The 25,302-nt window shown below is 45.4% G+C and overlaps 1 pseudogene; it reads left to right on the top strand.

The window, feature by feature from the left end:
• The first annotated feature begins 2,360 nt into the window (after positions 1-2,360).
• Positions 2,361-15,119, top strand: LOC146856161 (hyaluronidase PH-20-like; annotated as a pseudogene).
• The last annotated feature ends 10,183 nt before the right edge of the window (positions 15,120-25,302 follow it).

Consider the following 25,302-nt stretch of genomic DNA (forward strand, 5'->3'; position numbering starts at 1 on the left):
CTAGATTGTTTATAGTCTTCTAGTGAGTTGCTTTGTGATCCAGGCATAGAGTGTGTTTCTGTAGCCCAACTTGCTGAGACTTTGGCATGTGTGACTGTTTTTCTAGTGTTGATTGGGAGCCATTTGAAGATCTGCAGGATGTGGAAACTGGATAGGGAGAGAAGTTGGCCTAACAGCTAGGGTGGTAGACCTCGAATCTGGGGAACTGGGTTCACGTTGCGGCAATGACGCTGAACATCCTGTGATTCTGGGCAAATCACTTAATCTCCCTGTGCCTAACAAAAAAATTCATGTGTGTCCTCATCTAACATAACTGGTGCTATGTAAAGTGCTCTGATACCTGATTCGGGTCAAGTTCACGCTATATAAAACTCTAAAAACCCAAAAAACAAACAAAATAGTGACGGTGACGACTTGTGCAGTAATGTCCAGTCTGATGTCAATGATTAATTATCCTGCGGTTCCTAGCATGGTTGTTGGGTGTGGGTGAGGGACGATTTTGGTCAGCCACCATTTGAAGTCCCATGGTAAGGTGTTCTTTTTGAAGTTCACTACTTCTGTCTTGCCAGTGTTGGTCTTGAGACAGTTGGCTTTCATCTAGAAAGCAACTTCAGTTATGCAGGCGGTGAACTTATTTTCCTTAGGGGCCTTGTCTGAGAAGGAGAGTATGAGCTACATTTCAACGTAGAAGAATATGCTGATGTGTGCGCGGATGACACTGGCCAGAAGGATCATGTATGCGTTGAAGAAGGTGGGGCTGAGAAATGATCCATGAGGCACTCCACAGATGAGTCTGCGGGTTTCCAATGAGTAAGGTGCCAGGATGACAGTTTGTGTTCTATCCATTAAGAAGGAGCTGATCCAGTGGATAGCGGGTCCTTGGATGCCAGTCTCGTGCAGGCACCTAATTAGGATGGGGTGTGAAACAGTCAAATGCTGCAGAGAGGTCCAGGATAATTAGGGCTGCCATGTATCCTCGACGAGGATCATACGGTTGTTGTCTGTGGTGGCAGTGAGTTCTGTTTCTGAACTGTGGTTGGTCCTGAATCTGGTCTGTAAAGGGTCAAAGAGCTGGTGGTTGCTTAGGTGGTCAGTGAGGCATCAGTTAATTTGTTTCTCTAAGAGCTTTGCTGGGTACGGTAGGAGGGAGATGGGTGTGTAGTTGGAAAGCATGGCTGCGTCAGCAGATGTCTTCTGGAGCAGAGGCATGATGCTGGCATGTTCCAGGTGTCTAGGAATATAGCGGCGTCAATGGAGGCGTTGAGGATGAGTTCTGCTTTTCCTTTCTCAATTAGTGTATGATCTCTCCTACTGTGCACTGTCCCAAAATGATTTTTTTCGCACAGAAAGAAGTGCCTTGTACAGTGGGGCTACATCACCCATCTGGTGTTTATGTATCCATAGTACTACATGAAAGCCGAAAGGAATAAAATGGTGCATAAATCATCTCACCTGCATGGTGATGGCATTCTGTCCAAAACAAACCCCGCATTACACTTTTATGCATGTCATTTGGAGTTTGTAGGCTAAAATATAAACACTTCAAAGGAATAATCTTACTAAGGACACGTTTTTCTTGATTTAATTTAGTTTTATTGCACTGTCACAGAAAACCAGTTTGCAGCACTGCATGAGCTAGAACATTGGTCTTTTCAATGTCCCAAGCTGGTGATAGACATCAAACATTCAAACTTGTATGATGGTCCCAGTTATGTTGGATCCTTGGGTGGTAGAAGTGATGCGGTACTTACAGAAGAGGCGAGTTCCGCTGTGGATTTCATTATGATTTGTAGGGATCTTTGGATTTTTGAAGATTGAGCAAAGGGCTATAATATTGGCTGTAATCTGCACAGAGAGATAATCTGAGAACCTACACTGGAAAAATCTTTAATAGATAAATAATGAATGGCCAACTTTCAAGTTGGGCCATTGCAAATTAGTCTTAAGTCTAATGCATCTGTGTTCTTGAATAGTTCTTCAAGTTAAGGAGAGTAGGGATTCCACCAGTATGGATTGAAATCAAAAACAAAACCGGTTTGGATGATGCCTCCCTTTTACAACAGATGTTGAATCAGTGACTTAAAAGGTGCTTCATGCCGCATAATGACTTACAGTATAAGAATCCACCCAATTTGTGCCCATCTAGACTATGAGGTGTTCTATCTTTCATGTAAAAATGGCGCTCTGGGAAGAATGGAACAGTGATTTAAATAAATAATTATATTAACTAAATCATACTGTTTAATATACAAAAACTAAACCGTTTGACACACTACAAATGATACATCTATAGGTGTTTTTTTCCTAGGTAAAATCTCCGTCTTACAAAGCGGACATTCTCGATACATTAGTGTTACACAATGCTTCCCATGAGAGGATGGTGCTGGCTATATCAAGTTGTTAATGTTCTGGTGTCGTTTTGTCCGTCGTCGAAATTGAGGGCACCCCCTCTCATCGAGAAGTCCCCATACATTATGGTTTGGAACGCTCCAACTGAACAATGTGAAACGCGTCGCAAGACCCATCTGAATCTCAGGCTTTTCCAGGTGGTAGAAAGTCCACAAAAGACTGCCACCAATCAGGCGATCTCTTTGTTCTACAGCGACAGACTTGGCTACTACCCCTACATTGATGAGGTCACAGGTGAGGCTGTTAACGGCGGGATACCTCAGTTCATTCCGTTCACTCATCATTTGAGGAAGGCTGCAGAAGACATTAGCTTTTACATACCAGTCAAAAAACAAGCTGGGCTTGCAGTGATCGACTGGGAAGAATGGAGGCCATCGTGGGTCAAACTGAGCATCGAAAACTGTGTACAAAAAGCAGTCTGTGCAGTTTGTTCAGTCAAAGAATCGCACCCTCTCCCCACAGGAAGCACACTCCATCGCCAGAACTTAATTTGAGGCAGCATCTGAGTTTATAATGAGAGAAACACTCTTGTTGGCAAAACGTCTGAGGCCAGACAAGCAATGGGGATTTTTCCTCTTCCCCGAATGTTATAATTATGATTATAAACAGAAACAGAAGGATTTTACCGGACATTGCCTGGATATAGAAAAGAAAAGAAATGATGGACTCGGGTGGCTCTGGCCGAAGAAAACAGCGCTTTATCCCAGTATTTACCTGGAAACAGTGTGGAGATCGTCACTGAATGCAGCGCTTTATACAAGGCACCAAGTTCAGGAAGCAAAAAGGGTTTCCACTGTCCGCAGTGAAAGTGCTCCGCTGGCAATATATGTCTACTCGCGCCTTGTGTTTACAGATGACCCGCTGACCTATCTCACTCAGGTAAGTCACACTGTCATGATAGTCATTATATAGATATGATCAACATACAGATATTGTATATAGGATACATTACTGTATTTCTATAGGATACAGGTTATTTGCCTTGGTTGCCAGGATTACTTAAAACAGGTTCAGTGGTCGATAGTATTTTCGTTCAGATTGACCTCATTTGGCCATAGAACACATTGGACTTTTCAAGAGAAATCTCCACCACAAAAATTGTCTGCTCATCATTTCTTTTTTTAAACTAACTTTATTGGCATTTGGATTTCACAAAAGACAGTATTACAGCCGAGTCCAAGATATAGGTATATTCCCTTATTCCACATTATCCATCCTCTCATCGAGTTCAGTCCCAGCGTCTGCACCATTGGCAATACATTGTCTGTACAGATCATGAGGTCCATACAGGGGGGATCCGAGTTCCCGCCTATAGTCTCCCCATTAATGCCATGGGCATTCCTACTAGTATCTCTGTGGTTTACAACATTATGCCAATCCTAATTTGGGCATATCCTCCCTTACCCCCACATCCCCCTCCCCTTCCCTCCCTTCCCAGCTGTAGTACTGGCTATAATAGGGTTGTGCATTGTTAATAAGCAGTATTCTTTAATGTCAGGTTGGTATCACTCCACATCCCAATCTTAATTCCCCGGTGTGGTTCAGCTCCTGTCCCATAGGCAGGCTCTAGAGTGCTCGTGCCCTGCTCCCCCTTCAGATCTTATAACATTTAAAACATTTCCGCTGTTGCCCATTCGCACATGTCCTTCATCCATTCTTCTACCTGTGGAAGTCAGGGACAGAGCCATACTATTATAATTCATCTTTTGGCAAGCACCAATCCCAGGGAAAGAAAACACCTGCTTAATCTTTTGTTTTTGGGAGTAGATAGAAGGTCGAGTAATACCTACCGAATCTCTCTAGGAATCACCCATCCTGCAGCTTTTTGGAGGTGTGTTAGCACTGCCTCCCAGTAAGGGGCAAGCGTCGGGCACCCCCAAATCATATGGAGGAAGTCCGCTGCCTGTGATCAACATCTTGGGCACTCATCACTGCGGGTTGGATACATTCTCTGCAGTCTGCATGGGGTGAGATACACCTGGTGTACTATATTATATTGTAGGAGTTTGAATCTAGCATTACAACTAACTGTACGTAGCTCCTCATGCACTTTCTTCCAGTCTCTGTCTGACAACGTCTCCTCCAATATCCCGTCCCACCTGTGTTGTATTGGTAGGGTCCCCTTTGGAAGATCTTCCCTCAGGGCCCGGTATAAATGGGATATCAGTCATCTTCCCCCTGAAATATACATTATTGCTTTTAGTATGTTGGTACTAGGGGGTTCCTCAGGAAATTCTGGACATATCTCCCAGGTGACACTGGAAATATTCCTGTATTGTGAAAATTGCCCCGCCCCAAGGTCAAAAAGATCAATGGCTTCAACTCCCGTTATGAACCTCCCCTCTGTGTACAAGTCACCTGTTGTTTGGCACCCTACCTCTTTCCACCTGCATACTGACATGGAATCCACAATGCAGGCAAACGGTCGCAACACCCATATGGGCATGTCTGGAGCATACTGGGTGTGTTGAACCACCCTGCAAACAGTCCGCTCCCATATCCAAGCGACATGCCGCACAATATACAAGAAACAGGTGGGGACACCCCCCCCCCCAAGCATCAATAATTCTGGCAATGTGTGCCCTGTGTCCAAGCCCGCCAACAGATTGACCTCCCAATTATTATCCGGGTCCAACCAATGCACTGCGTGTTTGAGTTGGGACGCCATGTAGTATAATTCCAAGCATGGGATCTCCAGCCCCCCTCTAGCCCCACGGCTGCCGCAATGTCTGTAAGCTTACCCGTCTACACCCACTACTCCACTAGAGATCCACAAGAAGTTGGTCCAGCTTGCGAAAGTAGCTCCGAGGGACAATATAAAACGAGTGTTGTAGTGCATAGAGACACCTTGGTAGAACCACTCTTTTAATTATTGCTATTCGACCCATAAGGAAAAGTTGTGGTGCAGCGGCCAGGGTGGCTGACTCTAACATGAAGGCTCACATTTCGATCACCGGCGGCAGGTTTGCCCAGCACCTTGTCACTCTGGGCAATAGCTCGCATAATCTTCCCGATGGCCAAGAGCGCCGGGACACCTCTCTGGAGGTAGCTGTGCACTTTACTAATGCTGGTATTATTATTATTATAAGGGATAATGGTAGGTCCCGCCAAAACCTGACGGGGCCCTGCCAATATTTAAGTCGAGGTACGCGGAGGCTGTATATGCAATGCCTGGGTGGTACATTCCGTCCTTCTCGCGGAATTTGGGTAATTTCGCGTTCTGCGGAGAATGTGGAATTGCCCAAAATTCCGCGATCCGCGGCTTTGCGGATTTTTTTGCTTCTTCGCGCTTTCAAAATGCGTGTTCGCAAGATGTTTCCCCCGGAGCACGCAAACAGCGTTCGTGAACAGGGAAAAAGCATCGCGGAGTAAGCAATTCCGCGTCTTCACGGAACTCTGCGTGCTCGCGGAGATTTTTTACCATTTTGCGGAGCTTTGCGTAGCGCGACTACGCAAATTCCACCCCCCCCTAGTATATGCTAATTTCACACCCAGATATCTCATTCCCTCCTCGCCCCAAGGCAGTGCCTTCCTGGTGCGTTCAGACAGGGGCTTTTCCGCCCAGTCTCCCCATGGGTATGAGCCTGGATTTACCAGGGTTGAATCAGAGTCCCGAGACCTGCCTAAACCTCTGCAGTTCTGCCAGCAACAGTGGTACCGATTCCACTGGCCGGCGCAAATAGACCAAGGTATTATCGGCATACAAAGAGACCACATGGGAAGAATCTCCTAGCTCGATCCCCCACTCTCCCAGCCGGTCACGCAACGCCGCTGCCAGTAGCTCTACAGCTAGCGCAAACAACAGTGGGGAGAGCAGGCATCCTTGTTGTGTGCCCATATGTAGCTCAAACTGTTTGGATACCAGATTCCCTACCTTGATTAACACTAGGAGAGTGATGTATAATAATCTAGCCCATTTAAGAAATTCCTCACCAACTCCCACCTTCTACAAGACCTGCCATAGATAGTGCCATTCCACCAAATCAAATGCCTGTTCTATGTCTAACAGTGCCATGGCATAATCATCATCCATTATGCATGGGGCATGCCATAGGTTGTGGGTAGTGCTGCGTTTAGGAATGAAATCCGCCTGGTCCGGGTGAATGACAAGTCGTGCTGCCATGATCTCACTAAGGATTTTAACATCCGTGTTTAATTGGGATATCGGTCTATTGGAGCTGGAGAGTAGGGTCCTTATCCGTTTTACGTATCATTGTTATTAGTGCTTCTTTCATGATAGGCGGAAGCATGCCTTATTCCAGTGCCTCATTATACACCTCCAATGAATGGTCAACTAGCTGGAGCGTATACCTTTGATAACATTCTGCCAGTAGACCATCGGTCCCTGGGCTTTAAGTAGTGTTTAATCGTCGGATGGCGAGCAGAACCTCCTCCCTACAAATAGGGACGTTTAGCCCCTCCATCATTTCTGCATCCAATCGAGGGATCTATATTGAATCCAGGAATGTTCGAAGACTCTCTTGTGGTGCGGGGTGACTGTGTATAGATTCATTCAAAGTCTTCAGCTAGGATGGCTATGATTGCATTTCGCAAAAAGACCATGGGACCATCTCGATCCTGAAGTTGTACTATCGGGTTAGCCTGTATCTCTTATTGAATTAGCTGAGCCAGTAGAACTCCTGTTCTATCCCCTTCCCCATGTAGTCTTTGTAGGCGGTGTGGGCGTGTTTTTCTAATCTCTACACGGCTGTCAATAGGACCTCGCGTGCTGTCTACCATTCCTCCAGCTTGTGGGGGGGCCCCGGGAGGGCTTTCTCTAAGTCCCCCAGCTTGAGCTCCAGCTCGGCTATTTCTGATTCCAACTGTGAGTTTACTCCATGCGACGTTTTGATACATCACCTCTCATGACCACATTCATAGCCTCCCACTCGAGAGTGTGTGACGAGGCTGTCCCCCCAGTTCGTCTCAAAGTAGTGTGTTAGGTTCATAAGTAGCACTGCTGCAAAGGGGGAAGTCCGTTAGTGCCTACGTCCTAAGCCTTCACAGGGGTACTGCAGGGAGAGATTTCGCCCCAACTAGAATTAACAATAAGGGCGAGTGATCAGATAAGTATCTAGTTAAGTACGTTATACCACTCCAAGTCTGCAGGTGAAAAACAGTAATCTAATCAGCAAAAAGTACTGGACGCCGGTGAGTAGCAAGAGAACTGTTGAACTACTTGATTCCGTCGACGCTACACATCCACTAGCTGCATCCTGTCTATAATGGCTCGTAGCGTCACTGTCATTCCTAGGCTTAGTGTGGGGTCTTGGGGGCTCACGGTCCATGTTCCCATCCAGGACACAGTTGATAGCCCCTGCCGTCAGTACAGATGTTCTCAGAAATGGGGCTGCTACCCTCATCATGTCTGGGAAAAAGGACAGGCTGTCCTCATTGGGGGCATATGCGTTAATGATACATACTTGCTTGCCGTCTAGCCTGCCACACAGGCATATCTCCCCTCCGGGTCCACCAAGTGATGGTGGTGTTGGAACGGGGTGCCTGGAGCGACCCAGAGGATGGCCCCTCTAGTGAACCATGAATATGAGGTAGCATATAGCTGCCTCCTCCAGCATTTTTTCAGATGAGTAGTCCCATATATGTGTTTCCTGCAGGCAAGCTATAGCCATCTTATAGCGCTTTAAGTATTCAAAGACCCTCTTGCGCTTCTCAAATGTGGCCATACCATGAACATTACATGTGATTAGTTTTGTCATAGGGGGTTGCTGGTATGTTCCTAGTCCATTCCTTTTGTGCAGCCTTGCAATACCACTATGTACATCCCATGCAAGACCGCACAGTCATAAACCCCCTGGGAAGCTGGGAAAATACACCCTATCCAAACCCCAACAATAGTAAACACCCCACTCCCCTTGGGCATTAGAACAACCCCCGTCATGAAAGAGACAAGGTGAAGTCATGTTTTTGCAGCGCCAGTCCCTCCCCCTCCCAAAAACACAGGTAAACAATGTAACTGTAGTATATCAAATCCTTAGCTTGATTCCCATAGTATCTATATTTTCTGTGTTAAGCATGTAAAACATTTCAACAGTTTCTTTAGTGCTAGTGTTAGACTTCTTAACGGGTTGCGAGGACATCCCTCCAGCCCCCCATTAAGTTGGCCACCCCTAGAGGGGTGAGGCCTCCTGCCAGTTAACAGTGTGCTAAATCAGACTTATGTAGATTCTGTGTCAATAACCATATAGTCATTCCGAAACCTCATCAGTTTATCAAATAGAGATGCTCAGTACATCCCTACAATGCATAGTTATATATCCAGTTCAGTTCTTCCATGTTTTAGAGCCGGTGAATAGTGCATCAATGCCTACGCGTCCTCTTCTTCGCAGGGATCCGGATTCAGCGATGGCGTTTTGGAGGAATCCCCTGTCTCCGGGGTCATTGCCCAAAAGTCGCAGAGTTCCGTCTCCACATACCGGATCATTCCAGGGCTACGAAGCCGGTCGCCTGTCGCTCTTGCATTTTTTGTTACATTGTCCTTTGACAGATGGTAGGGCCGTCCACACTGGAGGAGTTCCCCGAAAGAGTCATCCCCCTCGCCAGGTGTCCCCAAGAGTCAAGCCAGTCACTAGCTTCCGCTGCTGAGAAAAAGAACAGCTCTCTTCCATTGCTCTTGACTCTGAGTTTGGCAGATAACAGAAGGCTATGTTTAAGATTTGACTCCATGAGACATTTTTTAACCACCATAAAAGATTTCCTTTGCTTCTGTACCCACTGCATGTAGTCAGGATATATGGAGATGGGATGTCCCTCAAACACCCATAGGCCTCGGGGGCGCACCATCTGCAGGATTGCGTCCTGATCGCTAAAATTGAAGAGCCTTGCGATGATAGCCCTGGATGGTGCGCCCGGTTTGGGGCAGTACGAGCACCCTGTGTGCCCTTTACACGCTGAAAAATGTGGATTTTTTTGGGTGCCATGGTAGCTGTGATCCAGTCCTCCAGAATTAATTTGGTCGACAGGCCCTCCGCCTTCTCGGAAATCCCTATAAACTTCAGGTTGTTCTGCCTGGATCAATCTTCGGAATCCTCTGCGGGCTCATCAAGAAGGGCTATTTTCTTCTGTAGATCTCCTACGGTATCCCTCAAGATTCTGACCTCTTTCTCGGGACTTGTACCTCATTGCTCATTGGTAGTGACTCTATCCGTGACCTTCCGGAGGTCGCAGCGGAGGAGGTTGACCTCTATGGCGACCAAATCTATTTTATGGACCATTTCATTACGTGTTGTGTGTATGGCCTCCAGGACGTCTGCTATTGAGAGGGTCGGTTCTCCAGGTCCTGCATACCTCCTGATTGGTCCATCATGGTGTTCTTCTATGCCCCCTGGGCCAACGGTAAAGGTTGGGTATATTTTGAAATGTTATTGCCTTGGGGTGCTCGGGCCCTTTATCTTTAACCATGTTGGCTGCCTCCGCGTTGTGGTCGGTATTCGCTGCGTGTCCTCTCCTTCAGGTAGTCTGTGCCTAAAGGTTCAGTCGTGGAATCCGAAAGCTCAGGGTCCTCTGCAAGGTTTTGGCGATCCCTTCTGTGAGGACTGCCACACAGACCCCCCTCCCACCCGTGGTTTCTCCCACACACAGTGGGGTCCAGGTAGAGGGTTGATTATGTCCATTGATTGGTAAGCACTCTATAGGCCCCCTGTAGATGTTTACTTCAAAGTGTTTATTCACAGCGTATAGTCCTGGTGGGGGCAAGCCTCAGTCCACCAAACTAGGGCCCCGGGCTCATCAGAGCTCTATGGGTCCCGGTCAATGGGTCCTCTGGGTAGCGTCTCTTCCCCCAGCACCTCCAGGCAAAAGATTTAACAAGCATATGCCCTCCCTTGCAGCCTCACTTAGCCCACTCTCAGAGGCAACAAGGCCCACTTTCTCCTTACCCCATGTGGGGGTAGTCTACGCTCCACTCCCCAGAGGCCATTAGTCATCCCACAGGATCGGTAAAGGACCTTCAACCCCCGGCACTGCCTCTCTGTGTGCCGGTAGTCGGGCGGAGCCAACGCCGTGCCTTCCCAGGGGCAATCACCTCTGCGGCCCCTCATCCTGCTGTCCAGGATTGGTTGCTTCCAACACAGCTCTCCGGGGCATCTAGTCGGACATCCAAGGCCCCGGGGGAGTTCTCCATCACTCCCCCGCGGTGTGTGCAGCCCGCTCAGTCCGTAGCAGTTTCACCCCTCAGCCGGGAATTCCCCTGACTTGCTTTCCTGCGGGGGAGGGATCGAAACCGCTTCCGTCTGGGGGTCCTTCGCCAAAATTCTCGCCGCGGACCTCAAAGTTCACCTCGTCAGCATCCAGGATTCCCCACGCTGTGTTTCCCTGGCTCAGCCCGCAAGATGGTGAACAGTCCCGGTCTGGATCTTTTTTTTCCTCCGTATCGCCCGTAGTGATCTGTGGGAGGGCAGGTGGGTGCCAGTAATGATTCAACCACTATTATCTGCTGTGCAGTATAACAAATAGTGCATGGGTTCAGCAGGATGATGCCGGATTAAAATTGGCTGATGAGAGAGCAGTGAGAGACATCTACTCGGCCATCTTGCCAGGCCACGCCCCCTTGTCTGCTCATCCTTGATTCAGATTTGTGCTGCTACCTTTACTCAGGTAGTTGTACATGAGCATCAGTGCACAGATATTTTGTTAAATAAGATGGGTCATAAATGGGTGGTGCAACATTAATCATACAGTCCTCAAATAACAAGCAGTCGCACTCTACAAGCTATGGCTTACCAACCCTTCCACCACTGCAAGACACCTCAAGGAGAAAACGGCAATCTAGATGAAAAATAGGAGTTAGTATGATTTTGACTTTCAGACAATACATTCTCATGCTGCACTACTTGGTCTCACTACCAACAGTTAGAGTTCCTGATTTACAAAAGTCCGATCTCAAATCGGTGCCTCTGTTGGATCCATATGTATACATTTCTAAAGAAAGGTCTTTTAATATAATCAACCATTCACAAGACAATTCTTACACTCCAAAAGCCTTCCATTTTAGCTGCACTCCCTCTTATGTTATAAAGTTAGAATATGTCATTGGAAAAATCTCATAATAAGCCAGTTAATAATTTTCCTGGTGTACCTACAGAACCAGAACACCGTGACATTTCCTAGGCACACCAAGACAAGTAGTTCCATTTGCAGGTTGTGGGTTTTCCAATTAGGTGACATTGCTTAGTGGAGTCAGGGAGCATGGATGTTGCAATCATTGATGAAACCCATGTCAGAATGGTCAATGTCGTCTCCTGGTTGAGAGCTTTCTGTGTGGTGGTGCAAGGTAGTGGGGGAGAGTAGGTCATTCAATTTCCACTAAACCGCTGAAAGTATAGTAGGGGTTGTTTGCGTTTCTGGTGTTCACTGCAGATGATTCCTCTGGAGGGATTTGTTTACCCATGAACATAAGTCAGTCTTTGAGTGCAGTGTTCCCCAATCCCTGAAGTTTCTAGCACTGTCCACACATCTCCTTTCCCCAACACCTCCTTGTAGCTCCTTCATCCACCCACAAAGAATAAATCAATGATTCTCTTGGATGTTTACTTGCAAAATTCAATGTAGTTTAGTTTTAGATAAACAGTGTACTATTCATTAATTACCTCCTGGGGAAAGAATCTCCCTACTGAAAATATTTATAAAATGTTCTTCAAAAAAGTATGTATTGTACAGCTGAGTATATAAAGCATTTATTGTAATAAGGATACATTCTAATGCAATTGGTTTCAGTATCAAGGTGCACCAGGTAATCGACATACTGTGCACATCTATATGAATAAAGAGCTCCACAAAAATAACAATAGAGGCTAAATGACAGAACATATTTAAAGATTATGTACATCATATCACATTGGTCGGTTGCAGTCAACATATTTATATATTTATTAGACCAGCAGAAGAAAATCTGACAGAGAAGCCATACAGAAATTAAAGCAACAGGCTAGAGGTTAGGCAGAACTCTCTGCACTAGCTGGACATATCATGCTATGAAAGGCTGGAGGTTGCAGCTCTCTTATAATATAGTATGGATCAAACTAGAACAGACTGGAGTTGAATCTGGACTATACCATATGCACTATACAGATCAGTTTGAGCATACTAGAGCTATACTATAGATGTCATAATACAACAAACTAGCTCTGCATAGTGCTTATCCTAGCCTAGATAGAGAATAAATGCCTAATTGTAGCAGCTGTAATTATTATGCAGTCTGGGGATAAGTTCCCCTAGCAGATCTCAATTCTTGGTAAATATGCCTTCTGGTCTATACCATATAATAATTGTTCATGCTGTAATGCCTTCTGATGTATACCATATAAATAATTTTCATGCTGTCATGTCACTAATGTCAAGCATTTGTTTTTGACCAATGGTATTCCACTTGTTACACTGAACCATTGTATTTCCAGGGTGACCCTGTAAACACTATTGGAGAAAGTGTGGCTTTGGGCATCTCTGGTGTTGTGATGTGGGGCGATCTCGATTTTGCAAAGAGTGTGGTACGTCATATCACCTGTTTTAGTTTATTTTGTGTTTTTTTGTAAGACCTTACAGCTATAACTATTTAGATGAAATTGCCATTTTATAATTGGACACAGAATATGTATTCAGTAATATGTGCTCAGGAGTGGAGTCGGGGCATTCGTAAAGACGGTGCACCATCATAAGCAGCGCCACTATTAAGTCATTCCCAAGTCACTCCCACTGCAAGGCTTAGATATCTCTAAACCATGCAATTCTTGCTACAGCTAAGAATTAAATATGGTACCCAATGTTTCCCAGACACCCCTTAATCCCACTTGGGTAGTAAAACAAATCAAAAACGAGAATAATTAACAACCCCAGTATATTCAAGTGTCAGGAAGAGCAATGTATAGGTAGATATATTTGTATTCTCTGAAAACTTAGACTACTGTTTAGACTGAAAGGCCAGATTGAGAGCTTTAGGCGGATCCATTATCTACAAACAAATGATTAAAATCTTTGGAAATGCTGTTGCATCATGAGGAAGGCATTGGATGCTGTGAAAGTTCTATTTTTGGGGTCCCACGGCACCTAAAATATCACTTGTAAATCTGCATACCTCCAGCATGTCCCCCCAAAGACCTCTGCTCTGGTGAGTTGGATTTCATTTGGGTTGCACATGGTGCACTTGCATTACAATTGTGTAGCGACAATGTAGTTCAGACAGGGCTTGTGTCAGTGGTGTGGTTGCAGCCCTTGGAGATGGAACTGGTGACTGGACCTGCTCCGATGCTGTTGGATAGCCCTAAGACAAAACGCCACTAATTCAGCTGACATAGGTCATTACCTCCTTTAGCACTACCCAACACCTTACACTTCAAAGTTGTTTCTTACTTCATTCTGCTGGTTCCACTGCTTTCTGTACATAGATTACACTTTTTGGGTTCTTTTAACAGTGATTTAGCAGATTTGGATGTGAACTATAGAGTGGGTACTCAATCGAATGTATGATGTATTCCGCAAGCCGGAATCAGCGCCGTCTTTATAGCAACCTATTCTTTAGTACTCATTTGTTCAGCATGCAAGTCGTTATAATGACTTGCCTTAGGGGGGCGCTGGAATTTGGAATAGGTTATTTTACGATTCCAACACCAGTCTACACCACAGGAGGGAAGGTGTTGAACTTTAAATCCAACACCATTCCACCAATGCAACCCCTAAAGCAAGTTTTTTTAACGACTTACGTGCTGAACAAATGCGTACTAAAGACACCTTCTGTTTTTTTGCCAGCGCTGTGAAGGCACAGCGGGATTCCGGCTTCATTTTAATAGACGTTTCCCACTCATTCTTGTTCAGCTCCCATGGGGCACCCCATATTGAAGGTAAAATAGATTCTTCTCCTAGGCTAGCCCCTCCAGGATTTATCAGAATAGCAGGTTAATTTTCAGCAAGGAGGGGGAGAGGAAGTTCAAAGTCAGGGTACCCAGGTAAGAGGACAGAAGAGTCAAGATTCCTAAAGTGCATGTAGAAATTACAGTGTGGTATCCAGAAGGGCACTTTATGAGGTGACTGATACACAAAGGTATAATTTCACACAAAATACCCATTTGTGATGTATCATCAAAATGACTTATGAATATTTTTTTTTGCTATCACAGAGAATGTACAGAACGCTTGACAGATACCTACAACATGTATTAAATCCCTGCATTATCAATGTGACCTTGGCAGAAAAGATGTGCAGTTAGGTCCTGTGCCAAGACAAGGGGGCCTGCACGCGGAAGCACTGGAACGCCAATGACTATCTGCACCTGAACCCCAAAAATATCTTCATCAGGACAGGAATGCATGGGAAGTATTCCATCATTGGACATTCAACTATGGGGGATTTTCAGCACATGGCTAAGAAATTCTACAGCAGCTGCTATGCGGGATATAATTGTCACCACAAAGGCAGTACTCACAGACCCCCAAACATTAACATCTGTATATTGGATGACATCTGCATTACAGCAAGCCTAGGTAATGAGATGAACCTCTTTGAGTGGATCTTCATTGTATGTAAAGTGCTTCCTGCACACATCTTGAAAAACAGTAACCAAATAACAAAGGTGCGGCTCACAGGAAATTTTTGCTTGGCACTCATTGGTGCAAGAAAGGCAATCCTTGGTGCAAACAACATTTTATTGCTGTACTATGAAAACAGATTTGCAGAGTTGGTAATGAGTGAAAAAAATATTTGAGCTTGTTTGTTGTGATGTGGCGGTTGTTTTGTTTGTGTGCTAAATCATTGCATTGTGTTGCTATCTTGTGCTGTACTGTTGTGTTCTGTTTTAATAGTCAATTTCTGTTGTGCCTGCTTTTTTTTGTTGCATTATTTTGCTATATTTTGTAGAGTTGTGCTCTGCAGCGCTCCATAAGTACTTTAGATATGTCAATAAATGCTACATTTCCAGCCAAAAGTAACAATTTTTTTAAAATTTCAGTGACAGACAATAACACGCCACTGTCTAATGTGGTAAAATAGTGCTGCTCCAGCTCTTCAACTCTCAAGACAACAGTAAGACCAAAACTACGACCAAGACCATGGGGCTGTATCACATAAAATGAGCTCTAGGGGAGTTAAAAAAATCTTTGCGACAGTTTTGGTGTGACTGGTGTCTTCAGTACCGGAATAGCTCAAGCAGTGTTATTTTACCACTTTAGACAGTGATAAAATGTTGTTTGTCACACAGATGTTCAAACCGTAGGCTGCTTTTTGCTGGAAATATAGCAGAATGTGTTGGCTTATCGAAAGAAAACAACTGAGCATAATGTAATAACATACACAAAGGATAACACAGTTAGGGCACATCATAATGAAACAGTCAATACAAAACGTAACACAACCAGAGTGCCTTACAACAAAATCACATTGTAATAATGGAGCTGAAAGCACAGCAGCGAATTAAACAGAACAAATCACCTCTACAACAACAAATGTGCACGGGTCTTCTTGTGATAATACCATCCCCAGAGTCCTGTTATCAAAATACAGTGGTAAAAGGTGTTTGGAGCACGCACTGCCTGAACGTACCAGTGAATATGAAATCGAACTAATAAAAGGTTTTGTGATCTGACCTCCCACCACTCTTATAGTGAGCTCTGGAAGTGATAATTATGGGTGGGTGGGATTTGCAGAGTTTGACTCTGTGGAATTCCGTGGAGTTACATAAAAACTCCATGAGATTTCACGGAGTTCGGTAATCAGGTGGAAATAGGCACATCGCACTGCTCGCACTGTGATTAAGCCCCTGGAATGAGTTCTGCAATAAAAGAGCATCGCAAACGGAACTGAGAGGTGGACCAGAGGCTCTACTACTCGACTTGATTTTGCTTCCGTCCAAGTACATTTTCTTCTTGAGCCACAGCCTTCTGACTGAGAATGGTCACGCCCAAATGCATTAGAAAAATGTTGACGGATGTCCTCCTAAAGACCGGAAATTGCAATAGGGGACACCAAATCGTGCCTGCCAACTTACTGTTCTAAAGCTGTCTGGAATTCCGTGTTACAAGAGTGATGCGGAATCGCCAAAATCCTGCCAATTCAGCCAGTGGAAAAGAATATTTCACCTAACTCTAGTGATAATTTAAGTAATGTGTGTTGTAACTTGCCCTTTAACAGTAATGTTCTCTTGTAAGAATGCTACCATGTTAGCATCGGAACACGTTGATCTCAGTAGTTGAGAGTCAGCTGCAGCGTCCGGCTGCTGGCATGGATTATCTGGTGGGTGTACATTAAACCTATCTTGAAGTTTCACAGACTGACTTCATTTAATTACAGGCAGCGAGGATGTGATGCCACACCTGCTTACAAGAATATTAAGCTCCTACCTCCCGACATCAACCATGTGGGTTATGGAGGGCAGAGTATTGCGCTCGTAGGATTTTCAATTCAAACCATCTTGTTCAAAGACAGAGAGACTGTCGGTAAAGTCTATGTTGCTAAGCGTGGTGACAATCTTTTAGACTGGCGTCACCTTTCCTAGTTCGCAATGATCATAAGCCCTTAGTTAACATTTTTGTGTGCAGGAATAGCGAGAGTACTACTCCCAGAAGTAAAGGGTGGATTGAAGGACTCTGGGAATATAACTTCACAATTGAATATTTGCCTGGTCCTAGGAATGTCGCAGCAGATTTTCTATCCAGAATGCCTGCTGGAAAAAATCTACCTTTTTTCCCTGACAGTACTGTGTCCTGGGTACAGAAATGTGCTCTCAATAAACAAGAATGGTAGTTTGGTGTTGCTTGTGATGAAGCCAGAGAGCCACTGATGAAATTTGCTGTTAATGGTTGGCCTACTCTTTCTCGTTCCCAGTATTTTCAAGCCTTATTGGAATGTTTGTGAGGAGCTTTTGAGAGGGGATAGATTACTTCCTACACACTCTCTTAGAGAAAAAATTATTAACTTAGCACACGAAGGTCATTTGGGGCGTAGCTTGACTAAGGCGAGAGTCAGGGAGTCCTACTGGTGGGCAGAAGTTGATAAGCAGGTTGAGGAGGTTGTCAGGGATTGCACAATTTGTGCTGCCAATGACAAGTCCAGGAAGGTCAACACTTCACCACTTTCTCTTGTGGCTCTTCCTGAACGACCCTGGTCCAAACTAGCCATCAACATCGTTGGTCATTTTGAGGTGTTGGCTCCCACTGAAAGATTTGTGGTTATTTTGGTTCACTACACTTTTAAATGGATATCTACATGCTGTATGAGTTCTGTTGTTAGTAAAAACATTATTGAGTTTCTGAAGGATATTTTCGTCTCTAAGGGATACCTGATGTTCTGGTTTCCGATAATGGTGTGCAATTTACTTCCCAAGAGATGAGTGATTTCCTTAAATATCTCTCCATCACCCACCATTGTACAGCTCTCTACTCGCCACAGGCTAATGGTTTAGTGGAGAGTATGAACCGGCTTGTGAGAGCCTGTGCTCAGAATGCTGTCGACACCGGTTTCCCTCTCAAGGGAGTCCTTAGAGAAAAAATGTGGGCACACAAGAACACACCCAACAATATCACAGTTTGCTCTCCCTTCAGGAAACTTAGGGGCAGGGTTACTGGTTCAAAACTTAATCCTGTATGGTTGAGTGTCATGGACAGAAATACGACTGTAGATAATTGGAGAGTCAGGAAGTATCAGGATGATTACAAATAAAGGTTTGATGCCAAAATGGGTGTGTGCAAGTACGACTGGAAGGTGGGTGACCTAGCCTTTGTAAAAAAGGCTGTGTGGTTTCCCAATGGTGAATCCAAGTTTTTGGTCCTAAACGCATCATCAAAGTTATGAAAAACATTTTTTATGCTCACTGGTGGTGATTTTTGGAGTATGTCCCGCCTTTCTAGATGTGTGAGTGCGGATGGCGGCGTGGGTTTACAAACCCAGGTCAGACAACCTCAAGTCAGTCAACCTCATTGTGGTCCTAGACATTGCCAGGGTGTTCGTCCTGATCTCTCGGACGCCCTTCTAGACCTAGAAGACCGCCTACACACCTGCAAGATTATGTTCTTCAATAAAAATGTTGCCTGATGCTTTATTGTTCTTTTCTTCTCTTTCCCTTTTGTTCCTTTCTATACGCTCCATTCCTTGTTTTCAATCTGCTCTCACATCTTTCCTTCTGTTCTTTTTCTTCTTTTCTTTTGTTTTTATAAAGGAACGATGTGTTGTAACTTGCCCTTTAACAGTAATGCTCTCTTGTAAGAATGCTACCATGTCAGCATCGGAACGCGTTGATCTCAGTAGTTGAGAGTCAGCTGTAGCGTCCAGCTGCTGGCATGGATTATCTGGTGGGTGTACATTAAAACCATCTTGAAGTTTCACAGACTGACTTTGTTTCATTAATGTGTCCAAATGTAACTTTCAGTCGGAATGAGGTTAAACATGATAGCTTCTTTGAACATGTTGGTAGAAATGGGAAGCCAAATGATCAAATATCTAGCTGTAGAATAGTAACTTTGGGGCTGATTTAGAGATCAGAGTATGGGACATTGTATCAAAAACATGCAGATGTCTTGTCCACCGTAATACAAGTGCATTATAGCCTATGTCACTTGTAATATGGCGGCCGGGCTATCTATTGTGTTTTGCAAGAGTATCCTGTCTGCTGATCTCTAAATAAGGCCTTTTGTGAGGAAGGTGTCAGAGCAATTGCATACAGACACCATGTAGAACATGCAAATGTTTGCCAGAAACCTCTGTTTTGTATGTTATTGGTTGGAGTGATCTCACACAAGTGAATAATCATACTCAATGGTCCCTAATGTGATGTCACAGTACCTGCAGCTGTCTTCCCCCACTGGGACATCACAGACTGTGAGAGGGATGTTGCTGCTGCCATCACCTCATCCACCTCCATATTGGTCTCTTCAAACACAATTGAAGGTGAGGAGCCACATTTCGCCACTGCACTTCATCTTCTCTAGGCCTCCTCAGGGGTCTGTGGGGGCCGAGAGAGCGCTGGGGGACGTGTCTTCTTTTGGTAGCAGAACGGTCAGACAAGTGGTTGTCTTCTGACCTTCCTCTAGCAAATAATCATTTCTCCTTTTTAGCATCATTAACTGCACCAGCCAGGCCTTTGCCATGTACCATATTAACAGGCTTTGCTCTCCTTGAGACAACCCTTCCTGCATTGAAAGATACTCTCTACCCACCTGCTTGACTGATCACCATGAAATAGAAATTAGATCACATCACCCACGCTTCACATACAAAGTAAGACAACTTGTTTACACAAGCCACAATACAACAGATCTATAAAGCCCAGAAGGAACAAAAACAAGTGTTCTCTGTCCACACACCAAAGATCTCGAATGGCCACTCCTTACATCTCTGACCCTTACTACACTGTGCAACAGTTCCAAAAGGAACTCCAGTGTTTTTATTGTGTGTTTACCGGGAAAAGAATGACTCTTTCCCAGTCTACACTGTTGACACTCCAACTCAAGTTGTCCGCCTACACCATCTTTCAAACGCTTCCAAAAATATATGGTATGTGTAATATGTACACCATGAAATATGTAATTACCACTTAGTTATAAGTGCAAGTGTTTTAACCTTAAGTTAAATCAATTTCAAGTGAGATATTGAGTGCACATTTAGCACATTGCGTTGCCTTTGATAAATCCTGAGTCAATAACCTTGAATCTATCAAGCAAATTTGATTTCTTTAACTTCCCATTTAAATTGTTTTAACCAGCAGAGTGCCTGTAGTGCTCTACCCATTTCTGGTCCTTCTCAACTTAATCTCTACCACCCTCAACCAACCCTATAAAATACTCTGCTGTTTCAGTTTTGGAATCATTGCCAATTGCCTAAAGCATGCAGACTTGATTCCATTCATGTTCTTTGTGCCTAATTCCTTCTGTGATGTGTCCTACCATGATTGTCCGAACCCACTTGCAACCCAACACTTGTCTTGGTGGTGTCCTAAGAGTCTCACTTCGAAAACTGTTTCCTGCCAGTCAGCTTTCTCATCATGAGATCCATTCACAAACTACTTCCTCCCTGTTCTTTACAATATCTTTCCCCCTTAGCAGGCTTCCAGGGCATACCCTTTCCTTTGTTCCTCAAGTATGCCTATTGTAAGATCCAATATAACAGCAAGAAGGATCACGCAAGTCAGGTTGAGGATGAAAGTAGAGGTTTAATCCAAGACAAGAAGATCCCATCCAGGAACCAGCCAGTAGATACAAAGACCTTCAGCTCATTTGAAATATAACATTCTAGACCCTTCATGTACTAGGTTACCACACTATGAAATGCATTCCCAGGTTACCATGGCACTGCAGCCAAGAGAGCTCCAGATGCCACACACCTCCCCCTTTCATAAAAAAACCCACTCCTAACCCTTAAAAATAGAGAGGAAAAACGAGATTAAAAAGACAAACATCCAGATCCTGCTGCAGGCGCCACAGATGGATAACACTGCGCTGCACACGGAGGCTGCAAGATTGGGGACTGAAGTGCTCCACAGACTTGTGAACGAACCCACACTGTCTCTTACCGGGTTGCAACTGGCGACCATATTGCTGGCTGGAGCACGGCCTGTACATGGCTGATGAGACCAGTGGCCCGGGAGCTACTGAGTGGTGCCACTGACAGCCAGCGCTGAACATTGGTGGCCCCTGTGGAGCGCCCCGGAGAGAGTTGGAGACGCCCCGTCAATGGGAGATAGTGGACGAAGACCTAGCAGAGTGCCACACACGGAGGTGAGACGAGTGGTGCGAGCCCAGAAGAGTGAGACCAAGAGCTTGGAGGCCCTGTGCATAGATGCTAGTGCGTGTCTGCTCCAGCAGAGTGGCCAAGAAGAGTGAACTAGTGGTGTACACTGAGTGTCTGGGGTCCAGGGGCTGCGTCGAGTCTAGTCCCAGCAACAGAGCGCAAGCAGTAGGAGCGCAAGATTGCTATGCCAAGACCCAGGCAGGTGGGGTGCGTAGAGCCAATACCGAGGACGAGGCCTGGGGGAGTGTAGCAACTAGGAGACCCATGTTGGGGCATGACTGGAATGAGAGAGGCCCGGAGGTGGTGCCCGATCAAGCTGCATCCCGGATTGAGGAGAGAAGCGACACGCGGAGTGTGTGACCTCCACTTCAGCGCAGGAATAAGGACATGTGGGATGTCTACATCTGATCTGGGCATTGAGAGAGTGGCTGAATCGGCAGCGAGTTACGCCGTCGACATTAAGAGCGGCCATATTACCCCTAATAACGTGTGCTGCCATCATTGATGGACCGTATTGACAATAAGAGTTCTATAGACTCAAATCCTGTGAAGGAGAAGCTGCTGCCAGAGAGAGCACCAGCGCACTGAAAAACCAGCCAGAGCGAAGATGACGAGTGGTGATCTGGGAAGCAGGCGAGTAGTGCTACTCAGAAGCAAGGTTAGGTGCAACTATGCAGTGGCGGCCTGCGTCGGAGGCCGCCAGTATCCGCAGCCAGGAAAAGCAGAGAGTGGCCCCTGGTGCACGGTACACAGCTGAGATCAGTGCAACCGTAGACACCATGTTATTGCCACAACACACTCAGTGCTCCAGAGCAGTAGGAATAGTGATTGATCCAAAGCACACATAAAACGTCGACCTTATCCGTGCATGATTGGTAATGACAATGGGCGGACAGCGGGCAGGAATAAGCATGCAGTCCATGGCGCCCACAGCGCCACCCAAGCACCCAGACAATGAAAAGGAGAATGAAGAAAGGGCGGAGAATCCCAAGCTGGGATCTAAGATAGACATTGTGCTGCAGGCGGTGATGCAACTAATTGTGTCCCTTCGCAAACCACCACGTCTCTAGAGGGCGGAATCGATAAAATTACATCAGACTTCACAATATTGCATGCAGATCATCGCAAACTCACGGAGAAAGTCGGTGAGATGGAAGCGGAAATGGAAGAGATCCTCCCCACCACCAAAGCCTTGGCAGCTGAAGTGCAGGCACTCGCGGAAAAAGTGCGCATTCTGGAGAACAGGATAGATGGTGCAGAAGGGTGTTCATGCCGCAATAATGTCCGCATAGTAGGTCTGCCAGAGGGAACAGAAGGGCGGGATGCGTTGTCCTACACGGAGACCTGGCTGAAGACTTTGATGCCGCCAAACTCACACTCCCCCTTTTATTTCGGTAGAAAGAGCGCATAGAGTCCCTGCGGGCCGGCGGCAACCAGGAACTAAACCTCGCCCGTTCCTAATTTGACTCCTGAACTACAAAGACCAGGATGAAATACTGCAAGAACTGCGCAAACTAGATTTACCACAGGGCCAGTTTTTACTGCATGCAGTGCTCATTTGAACATTGAGATCGATTTGGAGGGACATAGTAGAAGAACCCAAAACACACTTAACACTCCAGTATATGAACATAATGGGTGCAGGCCGCATCTCATCAGATGGCAGGCAGAGTCATTACGGATGCATGCAGCAGCCCCACTAGTGAAACTGAAAGAACACTGGGATGCAGATCTGCAGAGACAAAGCACGGACCGGGTATGGGCAAAAAATTAGAAAGCCCTACCTACACATCGAGGAATACCAGGTTTCAGGTCATACAATATTACATAACACAAAGAGCTTACATGACACCGACCTCAATCAATCGAATTTTCAAACGCGAGGATGCACAGTGCCCTCGCTGTGGACTGGTGGGGGGAGACCTCATACACATGTTGTGGACATGCAACAAGCTGGCTGCCTAAGGGGAGACTATCACAACACAATTAGCGAGCTCATGGACCGACTACTGGAGTGGAACTGGGAGGTGTGTTTACTAGGGGTGGGCGGAATTTGCGAAATGAACTTTCGCAAATTATCGCGAAAATGTTTAAAATTATCGCAAACAAGCGGAAATATCGCGAAAATGCGGAAGTTTTTTTCCCGCATGTTCGCGAGATTTTCTGCATGGTTGCAGGTCGCCAACTTACCCATGTGGTTGCTTGCGGGCGTGGCCATCTTGTTTTGAGTTGTCTCGCGGTGCATGATCGCGAGAAGAAAGACATGATCGCGCGACGCATGACGTCACTGCGGGTGCGAACTGTCGCGAGACAGCGCAAATGGCTAAAAACAATACAACATCTCATGGAGAACGCGACCGGATCAAGAAAACTTGTTGACGAACGCAGGGATTCAGGTAAGGCGATCGCGCGCGCGCGAGAATGTATTATTTTACAGCGCGAGCAAGAAACAAATTATCGCCAAGCTGCGGAAACCGGAAATTTTGACATTTTCGCGCTCTCCGCGGAACGCGAAAATGTTAAATTATCGCAATTTCCGCGAACGGAACAAAATTTTCACCCAGGCCTAGTGTTTACTGGGACTGGGCCAGAGGGCTAAGAAACATAAGGAGATAAACCACTTTATAGACCTGGGACTCATAGTGGCAAAACGCCTCATTACTAAATGCTGGAAGTCCCCTGACCCCCGTCAGTGAAGGCATGGTATCACTCCATGATTTGCTGGGCGCAAGCGGAAAGTGTGGCACTCTGGTGAAAAGATGCCACTGACATATGTAAGACACCCAAAGCCGTGGCATGGGATACAACACTCACAGACCTCCGAGGCACATGGCAGGAACATCTGGAGACACAGGGGATATCCCAAGCGACAAGCAGGGCACAAGAGCATGCTGAGGGTTTCTAACAGCAGCTAGAGCTCCCCCTCTCAATGGGCACCATTCCAGAAGTGGAGTATGAGCAATACACATGCAGCAACCCCTGACATGTACCCAAGATAACACACAATAAAACTGGTACATATACGTACGAGAGATGTTGGCGAAGGAAGGGGCGATGAGGCTTATGACATGCAATGTAGGAGCAACACCATCTACGCTTAATGTAAAAATTCAGTGAGATGCAATTCCCCTACCCCTAACACCCCTATCCCGTTGTTCACCCCCTAAGAGTTAGCATGTTATTACAAGCAGTTTTGTGTACATTCTAATTGAATATTTGTAGAAGACATATTATGTGGTTATAGCAAATGCTGGATAATTATTTTTTCTTTTCAGTACCAGATACGGAACCTACAGCAAAAAAGTCTACCACTGGTGGCAAGTAGTAACCGTAAGAGATGCAAATATGTAATTTCAGTTGTAATACATGACAATTAGGAAAACTAATAAATAAATAAATAAAATGAGTTTACTGCACAAAATCCTTCAAAAAGTACGGCCTCTTGACCACTCTAGAGGACAAACGAGGATGTAACACTGAAACAGGATCAACATAAACCTTTACAGAGGAATCAGAGAAACACACAGGTCCTTTGTACAGAGAAACTCTTCCCAAGTTCCAAATGCGGTGGTCCTGAGTCTTAACAGCATTCTGAAAAACTTTAATTACACTAATAGGTTTTGAAAATTTGGCACTAAAACCAGGTTGCTTGATGACCCCCATGTCACCAACAGCAGCCACGGTGTCCTTGGTGGATTTCTGAAGTCGAAGTAGGATTTTCTAGATAGGATTTTCCCAACATCTCTTTTACGCCACTCAGTACAAACATTCTCATCAATTGTCTTAGTCGTGGACTCCTCTAACTTCCTTACCCATGACGGCTCCACCAAAGTGCAAGGAGATCTTCCTCTAAAAAGAACAAAGGGGGACTTCCCAGTTGAGCTATGAGGAGTCAATCTATAAATCTCCACTTTCTTTAAGACCTCTTTCTTCCTATTGAAACCACTGCTTTTGGCTAAAGCAATAATTTCTTTCAAAACTCTGTTAAACCTCTCTACCATTCCGTTTGTTTCCGGATGATAGAGAGAACAATTTTTGTGCTTGATACCCCAATTCTTTAAGAAAATTTCCATCTCCCGTGAAACAAGTTGAACGCCATTGTCTGTTAGGATGGTGTCTGGGTAACCTTCCCTAGCCATGAGATTTTCCAAAAACGCAATCACATTTTTGGT

This window comes from Triturus cristatus, chromosome 4_1 (assembly GCF_964204655.1).
Source record: "Triturus cristatus chromosome 4_1, aTriCri1.1, whole genome shotgun sequence".
Lineage (NCBI taxonomy): Eukaryota > Metazoa > Chordata > Amphibia > Caudata > Salamandridae > Triturus > Triturus cristatus.